We start from the raw sequence: 23042 nt of genomic DNA on the forward strand, positions 1-23042 counted from the left end.
ATTTACTTTTTTCACATCTGGGTTGTAATGCTCCAAGGAACAGACAACCTGTACCTGTGGAACCCAAGACATAGGCAAAATTCTCTAATCAATGAGTATACCCAAGTCACATCTGCCAGATGCACACGTTGTGATTGATGTGTGTCATTCTTGGGAGAGATTGTGTGGCCTCCGGCAGATGATACATCCAAAGCATCCACCTTCCTGAAACAGATTGCCAGAGGACGAGAGGCAAAAAGGGGATCTGAAAATTTACAGAGTTGGTGTAGCAGACTGACGTGACAAAATCTACTCAGTGGCATGTAAAGACACTGTATGGAGAGGATGTGGAAACAGGGGGCATATTTATTAAAAAGTCATACAGTACAGCACAGAAAGTTACCTTACTGCACCAGGCTGCGTGGTAGGGAAAGGGCAGGCAAGCACCATACCTAAATTGTACAGTGCATTCCTGGCTTGCTTTTCCCTGCACTGGCACACATTATGCTACCTAGTGCCAATGCAGGAATATTTTTGTGCAAGAGGGAACACCTTCCTTCACAGAAACAATCCTCAGAGGCAAATTCCTCATTCAATGTGTGCCTCAGAATGCAGCACACTTAGAAATGGGAAGGACAGACGAGAAATAAAGATATTTCTCCTCTCTATGCCTCCCCAGGGGTGGTGTAGGTTTTTTACACATTCCCAGATCTACCACTAATGGTAGATCTGGGAATGTGCCAAAATCTATGGGTGGATGTGTGGGAACACCCATGCTCCACTCGTGGAAGGCCTTCCCAGGGCAGAGTAATGCAAGACGGTGATTTGCGCAATGCAAGGTGTCCTTGCCTGGCTTGATAAATCTAACTGAAGAGTTGCCCCATGCTTGTGCCTTATAGCATGGCACAAGAGCAACACAACTCTTTGTTAAATATGCCCAAAGTTTTTTGGAGAATTCTTGAGATACAATAGACCTGCCAGCTGTTGAAATAATTCGTAGTGTGCTGGAGTGTGGTGGGGTAGTGCACAAGGTGAGAAGAATCGCTTGCTATGCGCATGCATGCACCACCATAACCTTTCTCACACTTTTATCCTCTCTCTATGTGTAGGCCTAGCTGAATATTTGCTATAACATGAGCAGCCTCTTCCATATTCACAAAACACTGAAACTCTTCCCACATTAGCCACACTGCATTCACGCACAATTTATGAACCAATACAGTGGCATTTCATGTTTAGGAATCCTATCTCCTGCTCATGTTTGCATCAAATAACGCATAGGAGAAAGTTAAAAAACACAGTTGCCCGATTCACAGAATCTCACAGACTTCACTTAGTAGTACGTAAGTAGTACTACGTACTCATTACAAAATGAAGTTTGCAAACTTACTGCAGGAGACCTCTGAGCCACCTATCTTTTCAGTGCAGAGATATCTACCATGCTGGATATATAGATTAGTACAGTGGATTAAGTGGAAATACATAAGTGGCAGTACTCCTGTTTGCTCCTCAAAAGAGCTGATACTCTCCCTTTAAATGTATTGCAGCAGTTTTGTGAAGTGCAGATTCTCTACCTTCCGAATTAAATAAGTTCTGATACTGAGTACTGGATAGTGCCTGTCTATTTAAAGCACTGAATTAGTAGTAAATGAGTGAAGGGCCATGTTGAGTGATGGGAAAATGGAGAAAAAGTATTACTTAATGTGAGTCTTTTAGAGAGATTTAGAGAATCTAAGGAGGGGCTTGGGAGGTACATACTAAAACAGATACACACCCACCAAAGAGTAACACAATTGCAATTTGAAGAGTAGATTTATAAAGTTACTATATACCTAAAGGTATCCAAGCAGGTGTAAATGTACTTCAGCCTAATCTTGGAGTATGTCAATCAACAGGCATGACCAACCAATGGTACTCCAGTACACTGCCACAGAAATGAAAGGCAGGACATTAAAATAACCACTATAGGATCTAAGGTTGATTATATTAAATTATTTCAACCTTTAACACTGAGATGACAAAATGGTGTATAATTGTAATAATTCTTTCTGTAATACTAATATAATTAAAAGATAGAATTTTCAACTTTAAAAAATATATATATTTTTCAATTAATTAAAGATGTAAGTTGTAACCAAGTTTGCAAAATTATAAATAAATTAACAATGTTAGTGAATAAGAGTATTCATTGTTTATAAAGTAATATTTATACATTTAATATAATTCAATTTATTGTTTAACCCAATATAATCTGAAGTGACACTGCTTTGTAGAATGTTACTTTATTATTTCCAGGTAACCATACATATTTTAAATTAAATAAATGTATATTGTACTGTATTTTTGTTTTTAAAAAATACACTTTGTTACATTTCCATATAGTTTCGCATATGGGGATCTCCATCTCCCTGGTGGAGGACTCCACCCCGGTGTGGGCACCTTGGACAATTACCTAGAACATAAAAAAGCAGTCGTAAATAAAATCGTAGGGGGGGTTTCCCCAAATTTTAAGGAAGTGGAGGAATGCCAGCCTACACACAAGAGTAACTCTCCATTTGAAAACGGTGACTAGCAAACCGGGGTAAATGTACACTTACATGTAAGATTAAATATATATTTAGGGTAAATACACATGACTATTCAGCTCTGTGACTTATGTCCAGTAAGGACAAACCACTGCTCCTCACACAAGTTATCAAAATCCTACTCACATAAGCCACCAGGCAGACACACACTTTTCCATCCATAGCATGCGAGAAGGAGCATACCGCCACTGTCAAATTTGCTTTGGTGCCTCATCAGGGGTATAAAGGTCTATAAATGAAGTTATAATACAGTACATTTGTCATGTTACATTTCAGCATGAAAACATGAAATGCAAATTTGTTGCAAATTAAATCAGAATATTGACCCATTTACTGATAGAGCCCACTGATCAGTCTGTGCAGACATGAGGCTCCTTGGTTCTGATCTTTTGAAATTGAACACAGTCTGTTTTCCATCCCACACTATAGCGCATGAGTGTCTGAAGACCAGGGTCCCTATTAGATGCAGGATGCAATGTCCAACAGTTGCACACACCACAGACAGGCAGGGACAGTGCACCCAAGTTTGCAAAAAATACACTCTCTCCAGTGCGGGCACAAGCTCTTGCAGTGCGCAACAGCTTTGTGGAAAGCATATCAATGAAAGACGAAGAAATGGCATAAAACCACCACTCTGTCTTTCACTGCCAGTGAGCTTGGGCACATTTTGAAGAGAGGTCTGGAGTGACTCTCTGGGTGGGTGTAGTGTTTTACTGTACGTGCTTGGGAAGGCAGCCTGGGTTTCCAGGGATCTCACTGCTCTCTTCCATGAGGTGCACTTGGGCTTCACTGGTTGTACACTCGGATGACCTGATTTAAAGAAAACAAAAAATGGGACATTTCGCAAAAATAGAAGGACTACAATTTTACATCAGCTGAGCGCCACGGAATGACAGAGATCATCAGCGAAGAATGGGTACTAAGGAGATACATAAAATGCAGTTATTGACCCAAGTACCCTATCCATTAATTAACTTGCTTTCTTATAGCATCTGCTGACCAATCCTGCTTTCGAACACTTGAAAACATGCCTCCCATTGTTGCCCTAAAAACTGAGACATGCGACAGATTTGCCAGAATTTGCTGGGAAAGCCGGTGGAAAAAATAGGTGACTGTTTTGAATAACCAGGGACGCCTGGTCACCCTATTGTACACCACCTCCCGGTTGATGGACCATCAGTTAGGGTGACCAGGCGTCCCGGATTTGCCAGGACGGTCTTGGTTATTTACCAGCTGTCCCTGCAGTTTTCTGTAATTTTGATCAGGTCCCTGTTTTCAGGAAGGATTGTTTTCAAACAGCGACGCGAGTTTTTAGGTGTTACAAAACAGTACTAGCTAGCAGCTGCTATAAGAGAGCTATGTAAATAACAGTGTGCTGCGGGGTATTAAGTCTGACTTTTTAATTATTCCCTTTTGTTAGACATGGTTTTTTTGGGTTGGCAGTCAGGTTGCCCTCTATCCAAGCAAGAACCCTCACTCGCAATGTGTAAAGCATTTGTGCAGTAAATCATACAATACCATAATATAACACCACAAAAATACACCACAGAGTGTTTAGAAAAATATATAATATTTATTTGGGTATTTGCAGGTCAAAACGATCAAAGATGCAATATGAATTTGTAAAGATATCACTCAAAAGTGACATAAAGGGGGTTATTCCAACTTTGGAGGAGGTGGTAATCCGTCCCAAATGTGACGGATTTACCACCAGCCATATTACGAGTTCCATAGGATATAATGGACTCGTAATACGGCTGGTGGTATATCCGTCACTTTACCGTCACTTTTGGGACGGATTACCACTTCCTCCAAAGTTGGAATAACCCCCAAAGTGTCTTAAGTCCTTAAAAAGCAAACAAAGTCTCTTTCAAGCACAAAGTACCTGGTTTCTGGTGGAAAATCTCTGCAAAGGGCCGCAGAAGAAGAGATACGTGGAAAAATGGTGTGTGCGTCAATTTCTCCCCAGCACACACGGACTTGCGGCGTTATTTTTCACGCGGGGAAGTCGTGCATCGTTTTCTGGTGCGCAGACAGTGTCTTTCTGTGGATCGTGGGGATTACCAGATATCCCGGGTCTGTGCGTGGATTCTCCTGCTTGTTTTCCAGCTGCGCGGGGCTGTGTGTCGAAGTTTCGATCTCACGGCAGGCGTCGCGCCGATTTCTTCTCTGGAAGTCGGGCGGCGTTGACCTTGCGAGGCCATGCGTCGAAGTTCCGGTAGTCCCGAAGGCGTCGCGTCGATCAGCGTCAGTGTGCAGCATTTTTCTCGCCGCTGAACAAGCTGTGCATCGAAAATTTTGGTGCACGAAGCGTCCAAGTGAAAAACAGAAGTCTTTTTGGTCCTGAGACTTCAGGGAACAGGAGCCAAGCTCTATCCAAGCCCTTGGAGAGCACTTTTACAGCCAGACAAGAGTTCAGCAAGGCAGCAGGCCAACAGCAAGGCAGCAGTCCTTTGTAGAAAAGCAGACAGGTGAGTCCTTTGAGCAGCCAGGCAGTTCAGCAGGGCAGCAGGCCAACAGCAAGGCAGTAGTCCTTTGTAGAAAAGCAGACAGGTGGGTCCTTTGAGCAGCCAGGCAGTTCTTCTTGGCAGGATGTAGTTTCTGGTTCAGGTTTCTTCTCCAGCAAGTGTCTGATGAAGTAGGTCAGAGGCCCTGTTTTATACTAAATTGTGCCTTTGAAGTGGGGGTGACTTCAAAGAGTGTCTAATAAATGCACCAAGCCCCCTTTCAGTTCAATCCTGTCTGCCAGAGTCCCAGTAGGGGGTGTGGCAGTCCTTTGTGTGAGGGCAGGCCCTCCACCCTCCCAGCCCAGGAAGACCCATTCAAAATACGGATGTATGCAAGTGAGGCTGAGTACCCTGTGTTTGGGGTGTGTCTGAGTGAATGCACAAGGAGCTGTCAACTAAACCTAGTCAGACGTGGATTCAAGGGCACAGAAAGATTTAAGTGCAAAGAAATGCTCACTTTCTAAAAGTGGCATTTCTAGAATAGTAATATTAAATCCGACTTCCCCAGTCAGCAGGATTTTATATTACCATTCTGGCCATACTAAATATGACCTTCCTGCTCCTTTCAGATCAGCAGCTGCCACTTCAACAGTGTATGAGGACAGCCCTGATGTTAGCCTATGAAGGGAGCAGGCCTCACATTAGTGTAAAAACGAATTTAGGAGTTTTACACTACCAGAACATATAACTACACAGGTACATGTCCTGCCTTTTACCCACACAGCACCCTGCTCTAGGGGTTACCTAGGGCACACATTAGGGGTGACTTATATGTAGAAAAAGGGGAGTTCTAGGCTGGGCAAGTACTTTTAAATGCCAAGTCGAAGTGGCAGTGAAACTGCACACACAGGCCTTGCAATGGCAGGCCTGAGACAAGGTTAAGGGGCTACTGAAGTGGGTGGCACAACCAGTGCTGCAGGCCCACGAGCAGCATTTAATCTACAGGCCTTAGGCACATATAGTGCACTCTACTAGGAATTTATAAGTAAATTGAATAGCCAATCATGGATAAACCAATTAATAGTACAATTTACACAGAGACCATATGCACTTTAGCACTGGTTAGCAGTGGTAAAGTGCCCAGAGGTCAAAAGCCAACAACAACAGGTCAGAAAAAATAGGAGGAAGGAGGCAAAAAGTTTGGGGATGTCCCTGTCAAAAAGCCAGGTCCAACACCTTTGAGCCTAGTCTGTGTTTCTAAACTGATGAGCACTGTCATTCTGACCCCGTGGATCACGGTGCATTAGTCCTTCTTCTATGTTTTTGGCGAAATGTCCTTGTTTTGGGGTCACCCTACCATCAGTGTACCTCCCAATAGCTTCCTTTCCCCTGTAGCCAGGTCTGTAATACACGTAGATGCAAAGGGAAAGGCAGTAACCTCATTCACATGGGGTCACAGCCTCTGCTACTCACGATATCCCAGTCTGGATAACGCAGCCATACATTCTGCGCCAGCACAATGCATTTTTACAGAATGAACTACACAACCCTTCTGCTAGACCACAGTGCCTAGAGGTGCAAAGAGTAGCTACATACCCCTGTGCACCTTTGGTGAACAATGCAATATGGCCCCAAGTGTCAGTTCTGCGCCTGGGCCGTTTGTCGTAGTCCGCACTCTTTTTGGGAGCCCTTTGCTCCTGTTGTCACATGAACTGACAGAATACAAAGCAGTCCGGACTGTTCCTTTGTGATGATGCGTAACACCACTAATTAGAGGCAAATACTGTGTTTCCCTTTTCCCAGCACAGATGTTTTCTTAAATACGAGCTGCTCCTTGATCGGAAACCACATAGGGGCTCTGTAAAATGTCTGCCCTCCTCCCCTACAAAAGCTTCTTGCATGCCTGATTTGACCTCATAGCAAAAATGTCCAGAATGTAAAACAAACAATCCATTATCTCACAAATAAGACATACTTTGCTACTAGTAAAAATGTCTTGCTAAGAACCTTTCCAGTAGTTTATTCATTTTAATACCAAACATTCCAATAAACGAAGCAGAAAAGTGGCATTTTGCCCACCTGTGGCTTAAATACTGTATACACAAGCCTTTTTAATCAAGGCACAAATTCAAAAGCAAAAGAATGTTTTTCTGGTGTTAGTACTGAACACCTTTCCGTGATATTGTATTTCATGTATTCATAGTGGCATCTTGACATAAATGGCTTTTAGGCTGCTGGAGGTGAAAGAATGCTGGAATATATTTCATATGAGCAAAGGGCGCCCCCGTGATCTTTGATATAATGGCTCTAGTAACATTATTTCTAGCTCCTGGGGTCCTGGGACCGCTGTTGTGCATAGTAGGCGCTGCCTTTCTGCATGATGCCCAGGCGATGCGGGGCACAATAGGCCTCCACTAACCCAGCGCCACGCCCTTTCTTTATGGTTAAGTAACTGTGTTGTGTAAACAAAGATATTCTGCCGAAGCACCCTTTTACGAAATCACCTGTTGCCGCCAGGAGCCACTGTTGTACCCCTTAAACGTGTTTCTTCAGTCACGTCACATCAAAAGAAAGGATTCGGGCAGTTCACAAAGAGGTAAATCTGACCCCACAACATGTTGGCCTCGCTTGGGTGCAGAAATAGGACTTTAAGGATGAAACAGGTTTGTGAATTTCTGTTTCTGACAATATGGAAACATTTCTGTTTGTGTAATTGTACACGAGTACATAAGACATGAGGAATTGCGTTTCTTTTAGCAACTGCAATAATAAGGTGGTCATTGATGGATTGCTTGAATTAATCTCAGCCACTGGCAGTCTCTCGGGGCTCACTCTAATCCGTTGATTTTGCGCACCAGGCCGCCCTAGAGAGAGGTCCCCTTCATGCAAATGAATATCCGTTCTGCTACTCACGGGAACAGTCTGTCCTGAACTTCCCGGCGAGCCCCCGTTCCACACACACAGAAGGGACCACTAGCAATCTCAGACACGTTTCGCCCAACCTGGGGTTGTCAGTAGGGAGTAGTTTCAGTCCAACTATGGCCAAGTTAACATTCTTTTTGTTATGTCATTTTGTTTCACCACAAGGAAAAACATTTTCTCATGGAGAAATTTCTTCTCTAAACTACAAAAAAACTCGGTTTGTTTTGCCTTCCCCTTCCCAGCATGGCAAGGGATTTAGGCCCATTTGTATACTTTTTTAGCGCCGCTTTTGCGTCATTTTTTGACGCAAAAGCGGCGCAAACACAAAATACAATTGCATTTTGTGAGTTTGCGCCGCTTTTGCGTCAAAAAGTGACGCAAATGCGGCGCAAAAAAAGTATAAATATGGGCCTTAGTATTTCTGACAATTTCCAATGCAGAACGGACGGAGGAAAAGTTTGGGAATATGAATAAACTATCAGCAAACTTTTTAGGCAAAACCCATCCTGGATCACCCACTCCCACCCCTTGTGCAGGATTTGCGCATCCACAATATTACTGTATTGCTGCACACAAATAAAATGATCTATGAGGGCGCAGTCACCTTTTATGAGTAATTTTATGAGTATTTGCACTTATAAATCTAGCCATTCGTTCCTTTGTCTGACTTAGCTTTGAATCTCTAAAACATATGTCTGGTCAAACGAGTTAATCTGTCCATTCTGTTATCAGTTTTTCATATTCAGTCGTCTACATCAACAGTCAGAACAACATGCTGTCGGTTATAATGTAATTCTGCACGAAAGAGAATGGACAGCAACACCAAATTCCTTTGGTGATCACCAAGGAATAGCATACCACGAATTATGTTTATCATGAACATGAAATCACCTGTGAAATGTATTACTAATCTCTTTATTATAGGGACCAATATCTTCATAACTCACAAATGTACATGACAAATATACCAGTGACTTCCCGAAATTCAAGCATTTTGCTGTGGCTGTCACTCATCCCAATCAGAAGTTATTCTCTAATGTCCACGATGATGGCCTGATTCCCTTGTGCTGGTCTAAAGTTAGATTGGCAATCAGGTAGCTCACACTTTGCATTGATAGACGTACGGATACTGTTCATGTGCTTTGAAACTCCTCTGGATCACCCTGCTGTGACTTCTTGAGGTAATTCCACCCCCGCTTTATGAGATGGCTGTTTCTTTTCACTCGTGTTGACCTGCATCTGCTCCCCGAAGCAGTCCTAGTCTTGAAGAGAGCTATGCTCCCATTCCGCGAGGTAGCCATGTTACCGTTCCTCAAGGTGACCATGCCACTGTTGTTATAAGCAGCTCCATCCCAGGCCATGATGAGACAAAAAAAAAGCACACACATATTCCCATGCAGGCCTAGACTTCTGAAGACACAGAAGACTCAACAGCAATCGGAGTCACAATATATCCTGTACCAGCAAAAGAGCAAGGGACAGAGCCTTGGAGTTCGTGCATGCATAACTGAACAACAAGGACAGGTAGGGCTTCACCCACAACCAATGGTGCAAATCCACCAGCAAACAGGGCTCGCTGGAGGCCCCAAGGGCTTCAGCTCTCTGGCTAGTCAGCCTGGGTGCTGGACCGCTACACTCAACAAACTTGTGGAACAACAAAAAAAAATTAAGGTAGGTGCGATCATGGGTGTGTTCCTTTAGCAGAGTCACCACCCACCTCCCCTGCACTTGGTACCATTAGTTCTCTGAGAAGGCTATCTCAATCTGTGTGGAGCCCTTTGAGTGTCTCAACAGATGCATGTGACCATCAGTTGTTATTGTGATTAATTATACCCAGTCCAGAAGTGTTCACATTTGCTGTATGCATTTTTTCCTAATGTTTGCATAGCGTGCTCCAGAGTGGTCTGTGCATAATGTTCACAACACATTAAATTCATTTAAATAAATAAGAAGGGGGCCCCATCTGCCCAATGTATCTAAACGTGATTATGTCACAACGCCAGAAGACAATTTAGGGTTTCCCCATTCAGAATTCAACAGTATGACCCACAGAGCACCAATCTGAGGTTTGAGGGCTCACAAGAGATTAAAAGCAACACATATTGTTGATGTAGATTGTATTTCAAGTACAAAATGGAAGAGATGGCACTTGGATCATTGACGGAATGGGGTGGAAACCCTCTTCAAATAATAATCAAAATCCTTGCCAGGGTAAACCACAAACCTCACTAAATAAGTATTTATGCCGCAGTCAAGTAGAAATAAGGTGAGCACGTAATGCAAGCAAAATACTAAACCTATTTAGAAAAATTGTTAACTTAAATAAAGTGACACCAAATGACAAAAATGTAATCAGTAGAACTTGAGTTTTGAGTTTTTAGAGTTTTAGGTAAACATAGCACCAAAAGGTGCAGAGCGACAACTGAAGGTATTTAGTGGCACCGGACCAGGACAAAGTCATAGGGCCAGGTCTACTATAATTTAGCACAAACCAGATACGGGACCAGGCTTGTCCCGCTGGAAGTTTTGACTTCTGACTTTGATGCAAAGACGGTGCAGCTCAGCTCTGGGGGTTTCTGCATCATCCTGTGTCACACTGTATTGGATCCGGTGAGGCTTTCCGTTTAGAGCTACGTAATTCTGTGGGGCTCTGCATTGCTCCATGCCGGGTCTTGTGGAGGCTGTGTTTAAGAGCTGTGCGGCCCTGCGTCTTATTGATTCAGAAATGGTGAATCATTCAGTTAAATGGGAGAAGTACATTCTGACTGCAATCAAGGGTACAGGACGTGGAGGACAGCATTTGCAGGTCATGACTGCCTCTCACCGAGGCCAAGCGTGGGCATCAAGTCATGTCCAATTTTTTCTGATCCAAAAGAAAGCAGGAAAGGTCTCTGCAATTGTTGTGTTCCTGCATTTCAAACAGGAGGTCAGCCAACTGACCCTTGGAGCCACCACTTCTGGGGTCATAGGTTCAAGGCAAATTGATCCAGTCTTTCTTCAGACAGCAGGGCAACTCTTCTTTGAGTCTTCTTAGGTCCAGGTGTGTTCTGATTCCATGTTGTGGTGATGCTACTTTTATACTCAGTGCCAGCCTGTGGGTGGGGGACACACCTTTGACAGGCTCTGGTCAGTGCTTCTCTTTCTCTTGGGTATGGCTACTACTTGTCTAGTGAAGTAAAGGGCAGCACACCCTGGTGTGAGTCTCATCTGTTAGTGACAGGGTAGTTTTCTTCTGAAATCAGGAAGGGGTAGTTACAGACCCTAGTCTACTATCTGAAGTGTAATCAGGATGGAAGCCTGTTAGAAATGGGGTCTTTGGTTGGCAGTCAGGTTACCCCCTGTTCAAGAAAGGACCCTCACTCTAGTCAGGGTAAGTCGACCCACAATCCAAATTATCCTGTGCCCACCCTCTGGTAGCTTGGCACTGAGCAGTTAGGCTTAACTTAGAAGGCAATGTGTAAAGTATTTGTGCAATAAAGCATACAGTAACACAATATAGCACCACAAAAATACACCATGCAGCGTTTAGAAAAATATATAATATTTATCTGGGTATTTGCAGGTCAAAACGATAAAAGATGCAATAAGAAATTGTAGAGATATCACTGAAAAGTGATATGAAGTGTCTTAAGTCTTTTAAAAGAAAACAAAGTCTCTTTCAAGCATAAAGTACCTGGTTTGGAGTGAAAAATCTCCGCAAAGGGCCGCAGAGGAGATGCGTGGAAAAATGGTGTGTGCGTCGGGTTCGCCCCTTCACACATGGACTTGCGTCGTTATTTTTCACGTGGGGAAGACGTGCGTCGATTTCCGGCGCGCGGACAGGTCTCCTCTGTAGGTCGTGGGGTTTTCAGATGCCCCGGGGTCTGTGCGTGGAATCCTGGGCTTGTTCCGGTGGGCTGTGCGTGGAATTTTCTTCCTCACGGCAGGCGCTGCGTTGATTTCCTCTCTGGAAGTCGGGCGGCGTTGTCCAGGCGGGCCGTGCGTCGAAGTTCCGGTCGCACCGCAGGCGTCGCGTCAATCTTTACCTTGCGGGGTCGAGCGGCGTCTTTCCGGATCGGCGTTCGGTTTATTTTTCACCGCGGATCAAGCTGTGCGTCTAATTTTTCACCGCACAAGGAGTCCAGTTCAAAGAAAGAAGTCTTTTTGGCCCGGAGACTTCAGGGAACAGGAGGCAAGCTTTATCCAAGCCCTTGGAGAGCACTTCTGCAGCAAGGCAAGAGTTCAGTAAGGCAGCAGGCCAACAGCAAGGCAGCAGTCCTCTGTAGAAAGCAGTCAGGTGAGTCCTTTGAGCAGCCAGGCAGTTCTTCTTGGCAGGATGCAGGTTCTGGTTCAAGTTTCTTCTCCAGCAAGTGTCTGAGGTGGTAGGGCAGATTGCCTGTTTTATACCCAAATGTGCCTTTGAAGTTGGGGAGACTTCAAAGAGTGGCTTAGAAGTGCACCAGGTCCCCCTTCAGTTCAACCCTGTCTGTCAGGGTCCCAGTAGGGGCTGTGGCAGTCCTTTGTGTCAGAGCAGGCCCTCCACCCTCCCAACCCAGGAAGACCCATTCAAAATGCAGATGTATGCAAGTGAGGCTGAGTACCCTGTGTTTGGGGTGTGTCTGAGTGAATGCACAAGGAGCTGTCAACTTAACCTAGCCAGACGTGGATTGTAAGGCACAGAAGGATTTAAGTGCAGAGAAATGCTCACTTTCTAAAAGTGTCATTTGTAAAATAGTAATATTAAATCCAACTTCACCAGTCAGCAGGATTTTGTATTACCATTCTGGCCATACTAAATATGACCTTCCTACTCCCTTCAGATCAGCAGCTCCCACTTCAACAATGTATGAGGGCAGCCCCAATGTTAGCCTATGAAGGGAGCAGGCCTCACAGTAGTGTAAAAAACAATTTAGGGGTTTTACACTACCAGGACATATAAACTACACAGGTACATGTCCTGCCTTTTACCCACACAGCACCCTGCTCTAGGGGTTACCTAGGGCACACATTAGGGGTGACATATGTAGAGAAAGGGGAGGTTTAGGCTTGGCAAGTACTTTTAAATGCCAAGTCACAGTGACAGTGAAACTGCACACACAGGCCTCGCAATGGCAGGCCTGAGAGAAGGTAAAAGGGGCTACTTGATTGGGTGGCACAACCAGTGCTGCAGGCCCACTAGTAGCATTTAATCTACAGGCCCTAGGCACATACAGTGCACATTACTAGGGACTTATAAGTAAATTAAATAGTCCAATTGGGTATAATCCAAGGTTACCATGTTTAAAGGGAGAGAGCATATGCACTTCAGCACTGGTTAGCAGTGGCAAAGTGCGCAGAGTCTAAAAGCCAGCAAAAACAGAGTCCAAAAAGTGGAGGGAGGCAGGCAAAAAGTTTGTGGTGACCACCCTAAGGCTGTCAGGTCTAACATGTGTCCCCCCAGCTGAAAGTGGGGAGAGCTACCCGACCTCCTGGGAGCTCTCATCGCTAAGGCGGAAGTATCTGGAGAGACCATCAGCGTTGGCGTGGTCAACCCCTGGGCGATGCTCCACCGTAAAGTTCATCCCCTGTAGGGAAATGGACCACCTCAAGAGTTTTGGATTCTCACCCCTCATCTGCATGAGCCATCTGAGGGGCCTATGGTCTGTCTGAACCAGGAAGTGAGTCCCAAACAGGTAGGGTCTTCGCTTCTTCAGTGCCCAGACCACAGCAAATGCTTCTCTCTCAATGGCACTCCACCTCTGTTCCGGTGTTAATAGCCTTCTGCTAATAAAAACTACTGGTTGGTCTGAGCCCTCCTCATTTATCTGTGCTAGAACAGCCCCTATGCCATGCTCTGAAGTGTCTGTCTGCACAATAAATTCCTGGGAGTAGTCACGGGCCTTGAGCAGGGGGGCGGTGCACATGGCTTCCTTCAGAGAATCAAAGGCTTTCTGACAAGCCTCTGTTCAATTCACCAACCTAGGTTGTTTCTTGGAAGTGAGTTCTGTCAAGGGTGACACAATGGTACCATAGCCCTTGACGAATCTGTGGTAGTATCCAGTGAGGCCTAAAAAGACTCTCACCTCAGTCTGTGTTCTAGGTGGTTGCCAGGCCTTGATAGTTTCAATCTTGGCCTGGAGTGGCTGCACCTTGCACCCACCTACTAGGTGTCCCAAGTACAACATGGAACCCTGCCCAATCTGGCACTTACTAGCCTTGATGGTCAGGCCTGCCTGTCGCAGAGCCTGAAGCACCTCCTTGAGGTGGAGCAGGTGTTCCTCCCAGCTGGAACTGTAGACAGCTATGTCGTCCAGGTAAGCTGCACAGTAGGCATCTTTACCAGCTAGGACCCCGTTAACCAACCGTTGGAAGGTAGCGGGGCATTTTTCAACCCAAATGGCATCACCCGGAATTGGTAATGGCCATCAGGGGTGGAAAATGCTGATCTCTCTTTAGCCCCCTCAGTCAGGCCGATCTGCCAGTACTCTGAAGTAAGATCAAACGTACTCAGGAACTTGGCAGCGCCTAGCCTGTCAATGAGCTCATCAGCTCGGGGGATGGGGTGAGCATCAGTCGGGGTGACTGGGTTGAGACCCCAGTAGTCCACACAGAACCTGAGTTCTGGCTTCGCACCTGGGGCAGTAGCCTTAGGAACCAATACCACAGGGCTGGCCCAGGGACTACTGGATTTCTCAATAACCCCTAAAATCAACATCTTGGAGACCTCCTCCTTGATGCTGGCCTTCACCTTATCCGATAACCTGTACATTTTGTTCTTCACAGGGGGACTGTCACCTGTGTCAATGTCATGAACACAGAGGTGGGTCAGTCTAGGAGCAAGGGAGAACAGGGAGGAGAACTGCTCTAACATCTCATAGCAGTCTCCTCTATGGGTTAGAGTCAGGGAGTCAGAGAGAATTACGCACTCCACTGACCCATCACCTTCTTTGACAGAGAGGAGGTCGGGGAGAGGTTCACTTTCCTCTTCCATGCCCTTATCTGTGACCAGGAGCATACTGACCTCAGACCTCTCAAAGTGAGGTTTGAGCCGGTTGTGATGGAGGACCCTTAGGTGGTGCCTAGGGGTCTTGAGGTCTACTAGGTAAGTGGCCTCCCCTTTACGCTCCTTCATCTCATAGGGGCCAGTCCAGCGGTCCTGGAGAGCCCTGGGCTCTACTGGCTCCATCACCAGAACTCAACCAGAGTGGTCTTCCGGTCATACCACTCCTTCATCACCTCTTGACTGGCCTTGAGGTTACTCTTGGCCTGCTTCCAGAAGCGTTGGGTTTGGTTGCGGAGGGCCAGCATGTAGCTGACCACATCCTGGGGAGGTGTCTTGGGAGCTTTCTCCCTGCCCTCTTTGCTTAGAGGTGCCCTGACAGGTTGACCATAGAGAAGCTCAAAGGGGCTGAACCCCACCCCTTTCTGGGGAGCCTCTCTGTAATCAAACAACAGGCTTGGTAAGAGGATGTCCCACTTACGCCTCATGGCTTCAGTCAGGCCACTAATCATGCCCTTCAGGGTCTTGTTGAATCTCTCAACAAGCCCATTGGATTCAGGGTGATAAGGGGTGGTAAACCGGTAGGTCACCCCACACTCATCCCACATGGACTTCATGTATGCAGACATGACGTTTGTGCCCCTGTCAGACACAACCTCCTTGGGGAATCCCACACGGGTAAATATTCCCAACAGGGCTCTGGTCACCACCGGTGCAGTCACTGTTCTCAGAAGGATTGCCTCTGGATAGCAGGTGGCATGGTCCACCAAAACCAGGATAAACCTGTTGCCCAAGGCAGTTTTGGGGTCCAAGGGACCAACAATGTCGATGCCTACCCTTTCAAAGGGGGTGCCAACGACTGGGAGTGGGAGCAGGGGAGGCTTAAGCTGGTTTCCTGTCTTCCCACTAGCCTGGCAGGTGGGGCAAGCTCTGCCGAAGTTATCTGAGGCTATCGTCATTCTGGGCCAATGGAGGTGGGTGACAAGCCTGTTAAAGGTCTTGTCTTGGCCCAGGTGTCCTGCCAGGGGGATGTTGTGAGCCAGACCCAGTAGGAAGGTCCGGTAACACTGGGGGACCACCAGCATACGGGCTGCCCCAGGACCTGGAACCTTAGGCTCACTGTAAAGGAGATCATTCTCCCAGTAAATATGGTGATTGCCAGAGGCGCCACCTGCTGCTTGGGCTGTGGCCTGTTGCCTCAGACCCTCAAGGGTGGGGCATTCCTTCTGCGCCTTGCAGAATTCTGTCCTGGGTAGCCCACCCTCTACTTGCCAGCCAGCAAGTTCAGGTAGGGTACCCAGGTCAGCTATGTCCTCCCCAGTTGGCTCAGGGGCCTCCTCCTCCTCAGGGGCCCCGTCCACCACCGTGGGAACATTTGAGGCGGTTTTCCCGCGCCTCTTGCCCTTCCTCTTTGCAGCTGTCTGGGCCATGGTTCCACGCTCCAGACGCCCTTGACTCCCTTCCTGGGCAGCCATGGACCATGTGGTCATGCTGACCCACTCAGGCAAACCTAACATCTCCAGGTTGGATTTGAGCTCCACCTCTTTCCAAGCAGTATGCTCAACAGACAATCTACAGGAATGGCAGGACTCACAGCTACTTTCAGAGTACCAGAGACCCCCCCCACTCAAAGGGAACCAGAGCCACCGGTAGGTGACTCTCACGATTGTCGCGACTGTGATCTGGTGGAATGTATTAAGGACTATCTGCTCTGTTGACATCAGCTGACTCTTGACAGTAGTCATACTGGCTCCTGTGTCACGCAGAGCCTTCACCTTTTGCCCATCAATGGTGACCCACTGCCTGTACTTGCAAGTATTTTGGGGCATGTTACCTTTGGCCACCATTTCTCTTTCTCCCAGGGACACTAGGGAAACCTCTGCCTGCTACACCAAAGCTATCTGGGTCTATCTCCCCACTGAGCGCTACACTAGTCAACCCAGGTGTCTGTCCGGTAGTGGACGGTGCTCTCTTGGAACACTGGGAGTCGCCCTTAGAGTGACCATACTGGTAGCACTCTAAGCATTTGGGGGTGAATTTCCCTGATGATTCATCATAAGCCCCTGGCTTTTTCCCAAATCTCGAAGAGGAATAGTTGCCCCCCCTCCCTGGGAATTCTTTTGGGGGCCTTTTGAGAGTTCCTTATCTGTAAGTTTATCTCCCCCCTCTTTCTTCTGTTGGGAACCCTGGACACCTTTGTGGGTGTCCCCCCCAGATATCTTTCTGGACACTCTGGTGCTAACCCAGAGGTCCGCCTCCTCCCCAAGCTTCCTGGGATCAGTTAGCTTACTATCTACCAAGTGCTGGCTCAACTCTGTAAAATAAATATTGAGCATATGCTCTCTCAGAATCAAGTCATATAACCCTTTGTAATCATCTACTTTGCTGCCCCGCACCCAACCGTTCAGTGCCTTATAGGAGTAATCAAAACAATCAACCCAAGTTTGTGTGGAAAGTTTGGTACTGTCCCTAAACCTCTGACGGTATCTCTCAGGGGTCAGTCCAAACTTGGCCAGTAAAGCAGTCTTCATGACAGGATTGTTATAATGATCATGTGGGTCTAGTGTAAGGAGTGTGTCCCTTCCCTCTGGGGGTACATAGAACCACGAGGCTGCCCCCCATTGCCCTTCAGGAAACCCATGAGCCCTTAGTGCAACTTCATAGGCAGCCAGCCACTTGTCAATATCATCTCCCACCACAAAACTGGGCACCACACTTTTGGGTATACAAACTTTTTTCTCTCCAGCAGGTCCTGTATGTATGCTGCCACCATCACTGCTGGACTCAGACTGTCTTGCCTTGAGATCCAGCTCCTTGAGGCTCAGTTCATAAACCAACAAAAGTTTAATTTCAGCCAAGGCTCTCTCAGCTGCAGCTTCAGCTTGCTTGGCTTCTCTCTCTGCTCTTTTTTCTTCCTGTTGAGCCTCAATTTTCAGCCTTGCCATTTGTAATTGGAACTCCCTCTCCTCTCTCCTTTCCTCTGCGGTCAGGCCTTGATCAGAGACACTGCTCCCTGGTCTGGAAGGGGGCACAATTGCAGTGGTAACAGGCAAAAAATCCTTTGAGGGGCCATTTTCTGTCTCCTCTTCCTCATCATCCTCTTCTAAATGGGCTTCTGCCCAGGCCCTCAGTGCCACTTGAAAGTCCTCCTTTCTGGAGGCCCCTTGGGTGGGTACACTCATCTCCCTGCAGAATCTTTTTAGCTGTTTGACAGTATGTCTCCACCAGGGCTAGGTCAAAATCTCCTGCTTGAGACCCAGCCAAAGACATGTTGAGTGAGGATTTAGTTTTTGAAAATTGTCAGGAAAAACGAATTTGCAAAAAGAGATAAAAATCAAGTTGACCTTCAACTGTGGGTAGGTAGTGAAATACTTAGCTACTGTATGTCACTACACAACTACAAGTTCTATGCTCACCGCTGATCACCAATGTTAGAAATGGGATCTTTGGTTGGCAGTCAGGTTACCCCCTGTCCAAACAAGGACCCTCACTCTAGTCAGGGTAAGTCACACACAATCCAAATTATCCTGTGCCCACATTCTGGTAGCTTGGCACTGAACAGTCAGGCTTAATTTAGAAGGCAATGTGTAAAGTATTTGTATCAATAAATCATACAATAACACAATATAGCACCACAAAAATACACCACACAGTGTTTAGAAAATTATATAATATTTATCTGGGTATTTGCAGGTCAAAACGATAAAAGATGCAATAAGAAATTGTAGAGATATCACTGAAAAGTGATATGAAGTGTGTTAAGTCTTTAAAAAGCAAACAAAGTCTCTTTCAAGCACAAAGTACCTGGTTTGGAGTGAAAAATCTCCGCAAAGGGCTGCAGAGGAGGAGATGCGTGGAAAAATGGTGTGTGCGTCGGTTTCGCCCCTTCACACACAGACATGCGTCATTATTTTTCACGCGGGGAAGACATGCGTCGATTTCCGGCGTGCGGACAGGTCTCATCTGTGGGTCGCGGGGTTTTCAGACGCCCCAGGGTCTGTGCGTTGAATCCTGGGCTTGTTGTCCGGCTGCGCGTCGTTCCGGTGGGCTGTGTGTGGAATTTTCTTCTTCACAGCAGGCGCTGCGTCGATTTCCTCTCTGGAAGTTGGGCGGCGTTGTCCAGGCAGGCCGTGCGTCGAATGTTACGGTCACACCGCAGGCGTCGCGTCGATCTTTTCCTTGCGGGGTCGAGCGTCGTCTTTCCGGATCGGCGTGCGGTGAATTTTTCACTGCGGATCAAGCTGTGCGTCGACTTTTTCGCCGCACAAGGAGTCCAGTTGAAAGAAAGAAGTCTTTTTGGTCCCTAGACTTCAGGGAACAGGAGGCAAGCTCTATCCAAGCCCTTGGAGAGCACTTCTGCAGCAAGGCAAGAGTTCAGCAAGGCAGCAGGCCAACAGCAAGGCAGCAGTCCTCTGTAGAAAGCAGTCAGGTGAGTCTTTTGAGCAGCCAGGCAGTTCTTCTTGGAAGGATGCAGGTTCTGGTTCAAGTTTCTTCTCCAGCAAGTGTCTGAGGTGGTAGGGCAGAGGCCCTGTTTTATACCCAAATGTGCCTTTGAAGTGGGGGAGACTTCCAAGAGTGGCTTAGAAGTGCACCAGGTCCCCTTTCAGTTCAATCCTGTGTACCAGGGTCCCAGTAGGGGGTGTGGCAGTCCTTTGTGTCAGAGCAGGCCCTCCACCCTCCCAGCCCAGAAAGACCCATCCAAAATGCAGATGTATGGAAGTGAGGCTGAGTACCCTGTGTTTGGGGTGTGTCTGAGTGAATGCACAAGGAGCTGTCAACTAAACCTAGCCAGACGTGGATTTTAAGGCACAGAAGGATTTAAGTGCAGAGAAATGCTCACTTTCTAAAAGTGTCATTTCTAAAATAGTAATATTAAATCCAACTTCACCAGTCAGCAGGATTTTGTATTACCATTCTGCCCATACTAAATATGACCTTCCTACTCCCTTCAGATCAGCAGCTCCCACTTCAACAATGTATGAGGGCAGCCCCAATGTTAGCCTATGAAGAGAGCAGGCCTCACAGTAGTGTAAAAATGAATTTAGGGGTTTTACACTACCAGGACATGTAAACTACACAGGTACCTGTCCTGCCTTTTACCCACATAGCACCCTGCTCTAGGAGTTACCTAGGGCACACATTAGGGGTGACTTATATGTAGAGAAAGGGGAGGTTTAGGCTTGGCAAGTACTTTTAAATGCCAAGTCACAGTGACAGTGAAACTGCACACACAGGCCTTGCATTGGCAGGCCTGAGACAAGGTAAAAGGGGCTGCTTGAGTGGGTGGCACAACCAGTGCTGCAGGCCCACTAGTAGCATTTAATCTACAGGTCCTAGGTACATACAGTGCACATTACTAGGGACTTATAAGTAAATTAAATAGTCCAATTGGGTATGATCCAAGGTTACCATGTTTAAAGGGAGAGAGCATATGTACTTTAGTATTGGTTAGCAGTGGCGCAGAGTCTAAAAGCCAGCAAAAACAGAGTCCAAAAAGTGGAGGGAGGCAGGCAAAATGTTAGGGGTGACCACCCTAAGGCTGTCAGGTCTAACAAGGCCCATCCCCTCCCCAGACATCCTGGCAGGAAGACCCTCACCTCTCCACACCCAGGTTCCTTTTGTCCATTGTCCCGGAGGAATACACATCACAGAAGGGTTGGGCCACTAACAGTCAGGTGATCCTGCATACTGGCAGAAAGGAATATTTGTCTCAGACTGGAAAATGCCAACTTTCTAAAAGAGACATTTCCAAAATAGCAATTTAAAGTCTGACTTTACCACTAAAAATGATTTGAAATTACAATTAAAAATGAGTGGAAGAAGTATTTTTCTAGCTGTTCAGAAACCAAATTTAGAAATTATTAAGTGACTTAAGGTGACCCGGTATTAGTCTATGAAAGGCCAGCTCTGCCACAGTGAAAAACAACTTGTTTTTTTTGAAAGCCAGAACATGTCAAACTCAAGTACACATACCCTACTTTTTAAAGACTTTGCACACTCTCCTTTGGGCATTTAGTACCTAGCTAAGGGCTTACTGATAAATATTGAAAAGGAAGGATGGGGCCTGGCAAAATGGTTATTTTCCCAGGTTGAAATGGCAGTTTTAGAACTGTACACATGAGGGTGTGGTCTGCTGCCTGAAAACATGAGGGTGTTCCTGTGAAGCTCCATGCACAGCCACGCTAACAGGCCACTTTAAAGAAGGACACCCTGACCATATGTCATGGGAACGGAAGGGATAAACCTGGGACAACACCAGGAGATGGCACAAGTGATATGACACTAGGGCAGCATGCAGTACATCAACACCAATCACAAAGGTGCCCATCTGTGGCAGCCGTGGACACTAATGACTGCAACACCACACCCAATAGTTGCACTGTGCACTACTGGAGGGTCAGGAATCCCAGACCTGCCTAAAGCAAGAACATATCACTGGATAGATGAGTGGTGCAGGGGTGAAAAGTAGGAAATTAACCCTTGGAAGGAAGCCACATATGCCCGACAGTCACCACAGACAGTGGAAGTGCACCCACAGATGGCACACTGCACTATAAAAGTATCACAGATTTGAGCCCTGCTTGGCTCCGAGTGTGATTGCCACTCCCTCAGCACCCATAATGCCTCTTAACTCTCAAGGTGGAGAATAATAAAAAATAAACTGGGGGGAAAAATAGAACAAAAAATTCTCAGCAAACAGCAGGTGATCAAATAGAATGGTATTCTCCTAACACTACACTGATCCCTGATTTACACCACTGAAGCGAGAGACTACAGATACAGATACAGGTACAGTGCATGTCAATCCCCCACTACTCAAGGAAAGCTCACACATTACCCTGGCAAAAGCAGATATATGCACTGATTTCCTGGTCATTAGCTGGTATTAGAATAAGGGTGACACCCACCACAAGGGGTTAAGGTGACCTGATGAGGGACAAAGGAGAGTAGAAGATCTGACACAACTCCCACCTATGTGAGCAGATTAAGAGAGGCAGACCCACGTGCCCCCCCGGAAGAGAAAAGGGCTTAGTACAATTTCATACATCTTAGAAAGAAGAAGGAAGATAGTAGCATAACCTACTACATGTGGGTCTTCTATCCCTCCACCCCTACTGCATCTCCCTAAAACATTATACACTCAACACCACAAAGCAGAAGGAAAGAATTGACCACTAGCTCTGTCTTAACCTTATAAGATGCAGAATCATGTTGACACCAGCCAGACCACTCCTTTTTATGGAGGCCGTCTCACATAAACAAGCCAAACCCACCAAGGTATGGTAGGCACAACACAAGATACTACATTGGAGGTGATCATGCAAAAGCTGGTGGCCTTGCAAACAACACTAACTGCAGTCACTGAGAACAGCTCCAACATATAAGCAGACATCCAGTTGATACGTATGCTCATTACATCCTTTAATTCCAGGTTACTGACAATAGAGAGTCATCTGGATCGAATGGAACTAAAAAGTAGCAGCCTCCACAGACTGGGAGCAATAACATTTGTTCTCCTAAAGAAAGTAACCAAGCTAAAAGACTGGATCTAAAGAGACAACTGGTGCTTCTTGTTTATTTGGGAGAAAATAGAGGGCGATAATGTGATAGCCTTCCTTAGGCACTTTATACCCACCATGACCAAACTGACCTTTGACCCACTTCTTGAATTCCAGGGAGCCCCGAGGGTGCCCCGAGCGAGACCAAAGGCTCTGGCTGAGATGTACATCTATTGAGGGACTGAGGTGTAGGAGGCTGGCCTGGCTTGTAGTGGGTACCAGAGGTACTTACACCTTGTGCCAGGTCCAGTTATCCCTTATCAGTGTTGAAGAGGTGTTTCTAGCAGCTTAGGCTGATAGAAGGTAGCTATGGCAAAGCAGCTTAGGCTGAACTAGGAGACATGTAAAGCTCCTACTATACCACTGGTGTCAAATGCACAATATCATAAGAAAACACAATACACAGAGTTACTAAAAATAAAGGTGCTTTATTTTTATGACAATATGCCAAAAGTATCTCAGTGAGTACCCTCAGTATGAGGATAAGTTATATACACAAGATATATGTACACAAACCAAAAGTAGGTAAGTAATAGCAAGAAAAGTAATGCAAACAGTGTAGAATTACAATAGATTGCAATAGGAGCACATA

General features: G+C 46.2%; 1 protein-coding gene across 2 annotated transcripts in view; it reads left to right on the plus strand.

Moving 5' to 3' along the window:
* Positions 1–23042, plus strand: part of C2_2H8orf34 (chromosome 2_2 C8orf34 homolog) — a 1039122-nt gene that overhangs the window by 566894 nt on the left and 449186 nt on the right. The window lies entirely within an intron of this gene.

This window comes from Pleurodeles waltl, chromosome 2_2 (assembly GCF_031143425.1).
Source record: "Pleurodeles waltl isolate 20211129_DDA chromosome 2_2, aPleWal1.hap1.20221129, whole genome shotgun sequence".
Lineage (NCBI taxonomy): Eukaryota > Metazoa > Chordata > Amphibia > Caudata > Salamandridae > Pleurodeles > Pleurodeles waltl.